The sequence below is a fragment of the Notolepis coatsorum genome (genome assembly GCF_963971535.1).
Source record: "Notolepis coatsorum genome assembly, chromosome: 19".
In the NCBI taxonomy this organism is placed as follows: Eukaryota; Metazoa; Chordata; class Actinopteri; order Aulopiformes; family Paralepididae; genus Notolepis; species Notolepis coatsorum.
In genome coordinates, this window is record NC_140183.1 from 1168655 (window position 1) to 1174654 (window position 6000).

Genomic DNA, 6000 nt, shown 5'->3' on the forward strand with positions numbered 1-6000 from the left:
CCTGCCAATCACGTTTCCCCCGCGGAATGAAGGCAAAAAGATAAGATAAAATTAAGTCACTATAAGAATTTTACAATTTTGGCATCCCATTTTTAGGACAGTCGTATAACTACAGTATACAGCACATTATCTTAATATAATACCACAGTGCTACACCTTAATATAATACCACAGCACTACATCTTAATATAATACCACAGCACTACATCTTAATATAATACCACAGCACTACATCTTAATATAATACCACAGTGCTACATCTTAATATAATACCACAGTGCTATACCTTAATATAATACCACAGCAAACACATTGTAATTGTATAATGGAGAAAAGTAATGCACTTTTAAAAAGGATGTGTTGTCATACTACTGTCCATAACATAATGTGGGAAAAAAAACATTGTTTATTTAGGTAGGCGATGACGTAAGGTGGCATTTGTTCACGGTGCGTTGGCCAGTTACAGGCAGCCTATAGTTTGGCTTCATAACAAAATAACAACAGATAGAAAACAGAAACAACTGATTTGAGCTAGATGGCAACCATGCAATAAGTATCCATGCAGCTGTTCCCAATCCCTACGTTCTATGCAATCCGGCACTACTGAACGAAGCACGGCTCGAGGAAAACACTCAGCGTTCATCTCGCATTCCAGATTGAACTCACGATGTCAACACGTCTCCTAGGAGACGGTGTCTTCAGGGTCAGAGGTCGCCTCTTCTCTGGGTGACCTTCTCGCTGTGCTTCCCCCTCGTGTGTCTATAGGAGATGCAACTGAGGCTATTGTCTTGTTGGTGCCTCTGTCTCTTGTGTTTGTCTCCCTCCCTGTCTCTCTCGGGGGCCCGGGGCCCCTGCTGGGGGGCCTCACCACTGTATCAGACACACGGCGTCGGCAGGACGATGACATCATGTGGGCAGTCGCTTAGCTTCTTCTAAAAGAAAAAAGAAAAGACAGAAAAGAGTGAATGTAATGTCACGGAAGGCGAAAGGCGTATTTCATGGTCAACAAAGTTCAGAAAACGCAATCAATCAATCAATCAATTAATACATTTCACAGATGTTTATAGTCAATTTTGTCAACTGAAAGCTATTACACAAGCTCTTGATATGAGGACTAACACTAGAAGACAGATAAGAATGCGTTTTTTTTATTATAATTTGTTGCATTTTGTGGCTTTGAAAGGTTTGTTTCTGTTGGTAAGGTTTGTACAGACAGTGTAAAAACAAACCTACTGTGCGTTCTTCAGTTACAATGGCTTTGGAAAGTTCAAAAAATAACATTTTCCATCTACAAATCAAAACTCTTGATAAATAAATAAAAATCTGGATTGGGGAAAAAAGAAAAAGCCTAAAGTGAGTGGCTGACCTGAGGGCGAGGGACAGTCGTCGTCCCCCGTGGTGGAGAACTGTAGATCTGATCCCAGAGCAGCTATAGAGCTCCTGGGACGGATGCATCGATCGCCTGAGAAACTCCTGCGGAGCAACGCCTGGAACAGAGGAGAGGATCATGAGGTCCCCTTTAACACCAGCACAGCCATGGAGAAGATGGTCCCCTTTAACACCAGCACAGCCATGGAGAAAATGCCACTAATTCCCACCAGGAACGGGTCAGATGACCCGACAGCTTATATGAGAAATATGAGAAAAATAAACAGTGTAAACTATATAATTACCTCTGAATATAAAAATATGAGGTTTACCACAATGAAATGTAGGTTTGAGTGACAAAAAAAAAATAAAAAAAATAATGTATTAATAAAAAAATAAAAAATATTATAATTATTATTTTTTGAATTTTTTATGGAAGAGCCACACATTGACGGGCAAAGAGCCACATGCGGCTCGCGAGCCACGGGTTGGCCACCCCTGCGCTGGACGCGCGCAAAGTGCTGTGACTTTCGTCTGTTCCAACGGCCCATTATGTGGAATAACGTTCTAATTACATTTTCCTGAAGTCATTTTGAAATTTCAGAAACCGTGCTGCAGATAAAACGGGTACTTTTAGGAAAAGTCATTGAGTGACAGAGCTGGAGCTCGACCGAGTGACGAGGATACATTTATTGAAAATGCCTCGGGGTCATGTGACCATGTGACCCCTTGTCGGCTGTGCTAGTGTTAACACCCAGAATGCAACAGTGGATTGTGTATTGTTCATGTAACTGGTACCAGCTTGTGTACTGTGTACTGTGTACTGTGTTCATGTAACTGGTATCAGCTTGTGTACTGTGTACTGTGTACTGTGTTCATGTAACTGGTACCAGCGTGTGTGCTGTGTTCATGTAACTGGTACCAGCTTGTGTACTGTGTACTAGGTACTGTGTTCATGTAACTGGTACCAGCGTGTGTGCTGTGTTCATGTAACTGGTACCAGCGGGTGTGCTGTGTTCATGTAACTGGTACCAGCGGGTGTGCTGTGTTCATGTAACTGGTACCAGCGGGTGTGCTGTGTTCATGTAACTGGTACCAGCGTGTGTGCTGTGTTCATGTAACTGGTACCAGCGGGTGTGCTGTGTTCATGTAACTGGTACCAGCGGGTGTGCTGTGTTCATGTAACTGGTACCAGCGGGTGTACTGTGCATGTTCTTGGTATCTGATTCTAGGGACATCTATGGATCTCAGGGAATGTGTTCCCAGTGTCAGAAACACTGTGTCTGTTACTACAGTAGGCTCGAGTAAATTGTAATGAACCAAATGAGAATATCAATTAAATTTTTTTTGTATCTTTGACTGTGAATAACATCGTGCCAAAATGTAACCCTTTCACTGCCACACGACAGAAGGTTAACCCTTTACTATCACACAACCGACGGCGATGCTCCATCATTAGCCGTCGGTTGTGTGATAGTAAAGGGCTAACCTTCTGTATTGTCACAGTGAAAGGGTTAAACCTGGATTGTATCCACCCCCCCCCCCCCCAGAAGGTGTCAGGTTACCTTGCGCGTCATGGGGCTGGTGGGGGCGGAGGCGCTGCTGTACAGACTCAGGGAGGAGTTGGACCGGCTGACTGACAGGCCCTTGGTGGACCCGCCCCCAGGAGACAGATACTTCTCCTTTATCTTCAGGTTGGTCCTTCCCTTCACTGTGGGACGAAGAGAATAGAACACAGAACATAGATAGATGTAATAGAACAACACACAATAGAGCATGATAGAATAGAACACGATAGAACAAAATAGAATATAATAGAACATGATAGGATAGAACATGATAGATATCATATAGATATCATGATAGATATCAGATAGCATATATCGGTATCGGTTGATATCGGTTGATATCGGTATCGGAATATCGGTAAAAAAGCCAATATCGAGCATCCCTAAATAGAATAGAATAGAATAGAATATAACACGATAGAACAAAATAGAATAGAATAGAACATGATAGAATAGAATAATACAGAATAGGATGGAATAGTGTGAGTCTACAGTGTTCAGGTGTGTTCTCCTCGCTAACCTCTACAGGGGTCGTTTTTGACCAGGAACTCGTCCAGCGCGGTCCAGCCCCCTCCGACCCGCACCATCAGAGTACTGCGAAGGATCCGGACCATTCGTAACTGCTGGGAATCTCCAAACTGCAGCGGACAGTAGAGTTGTAGTTGCTTGTTAGCGGAAAAGGCTTAGGAGAAAATGTTGAAATATACAGTCCAATAACAATGTTCTGAATTGTTAGGGCGGCTACGTGGCGTAGTGGGCAAGGCGCTCGCCACGAATGCAGAGACGCTGGGCTCGCCTGTTCGAGCCCAGCGCTCCACATTGCTTTCAGTTTAGCTGGTCGTTCATACTAATACACATTGGCCGTATTAGGGGGTGGGAAACTGATGGGTGGGGATCGGGCGTTGTGGACAGCGACTCCTACAGGTTGGTTGGTGCGCCTGCGCAGTAGAATCAGGAAGTGTCGGGGGCAGCGTGAGCCTCCCACGCGTTACTCCTCGCCACTGAGAGATCGAGCTGCGCAGGTGAAAAGATGCGACTGCTGTTACCTCAAGTACCGGAGGGGACTTGTGCTATGTATGACTTAGTCCACATTGCAGCCGGCTTGTGGGAGGCAAGAAACAGCGTTCGTGACAGGGGAGGGTTGAATTGGATGATACGAAATTTGGATGGGAGAAAATATAGAAAAATGGGAGAAAAAGTGGATAAAAAAAAATAAAAAATGTTCTGAATTGTAATGCACAGGTGATGTGACCTTTAACCTTAACCTTAACCTTAACCATTTCACTGCCACACGACAGAAGGTTAACCCTTTATTATCACTTACTATCACTTACTATAGTAAAGGGCTAACCTTCTGTGTTGTCACAGTGACAGGGTTAACCGGCTGTCGTGTGGCAGTGAAAGGGTTAACCGTAATGTTAACCGTGCCACGCGGTCACAGGAAGCACACGACTGGGTGGACGAGGAACAGGCTGATGCCACTCACCCGGTATCTGTTGGCACTGATCTGTTCCACCTGGAACCTCCGGGGGCAGTTACACTGGGACACCTGGCGACTCACCTGGACACAAGACACGAGACACAAGATTAATTTAGCACATACTGTATACAGTACGTGCAGGGCCGCCTCAGGGGGTGTGCGAGCAGTGCGGTCGCACAGGGCCTCGCGGGAAGGGGGGCCTCGCAAAAAAAAAAAAAAAAAAATATTATTTTTTTTAATTTTTTTTTTAATTTTTTGCAAGGCCCCCCTTCCCGCGAGGCCCTTTTTCATCACAGACCTAAAATCTAGTTTTGCTTATATGCTTATATATTTCACATTAGACACGTTTGTAGAATGTGTCTGACTTGTTCCTGGGTCTGCAGTCCTGCAGACATACTCACTATTGGAGCTAAGCCTCTGGGGTTCTGCAGCAGCATTGGTTTCAACGAAGGGAGTGGTTTTACTTACATCATGTGTAGACAGTGTAGTACGCCGGCGTGGCACCGTGAGTCAGCTGCGTTTGACTATTTCGCGCGTGCAGCTTTTGTTTTGACTATGCTTAGTTATGCCAGCCAAGACGAAGAAAGAGGTCGGTCATTATCAGTCGGTCGGTCACCAAGGAACGTTGACGAAAGGCCTCTCGCTAGCGGGACAAATGGCCGGAGCCTTGTCATGGTATAGCCATGATGTCGGCTAGTAGCTAGCTTAGCTAAAGGCTAACTAGCGTTAGCTAACCTATTCAGAGGAGCGAGGCGAGGCGAGTGGATGTCTTTTCAAAAGAAGGAGAAGAGAACTTGTGAGCAGATAAATCTGTTAGGCAGCAATACGCCGAAAGGTGTCCAGTCTGCCGGAAAGTACTCGAAGAAGAAGAAGAAGAAGAAGAAATTACACCGTGGGGCCAAGAAAGTCTCCTTCCACGTTGATACTGCGTTATGGTGAGTCAACCTATGATTATATACCCGCCGTGGACCTGACCCTATCTCTCTTTCTCTCTCTCTGGAGCCAAACTGGTCGACTAGCTAATACTACTAGTAGCTAACGGTGTGTGCCAGGTGCCTGATTGAGCTAACTGTTAGCCAGTTAGCTGTTTAGCGTCAGCTGGGAACGTTCGTTTGATGCTATCAGTTAGCCTTGAGAATAGCAGGCCCTTTGACAGAAGATGTAGTCAGGCCTGCACCATGACAAGGCTCTGGCCATAGCTTCTTTTTGTCCCGCCAGCGAGAGGCCTTTCGTCAACGTGGAGACCTGTGTTGCGGCCTTTCGCCCTGCGTTCCTCGTGCAGGTAAGGTAAGATTAATGAAAATGTCATGACATTACCCCACTCTTCCTTCCTTCCCCTCCCGAATGTTTTGTTAATAACGATGTTTTTTTCCAGGCAAAACATATGCTACTTCACAACATTTGGAGATACGACATGTGCTGTGTGTGAATGGTCGTTTGTGTAGCTTGGGTAGCGTTGGGCCATTGGCCAAAGCTGTGTGTGGCCTGGTGTCACAGTACCTGGCTAGCCTATTTAGCTGATGTCGGCCATTGGCTCCTTGCTGCTTTGGTTTCTCTGGTATACCCTCTTCTTGTTGGATTTAA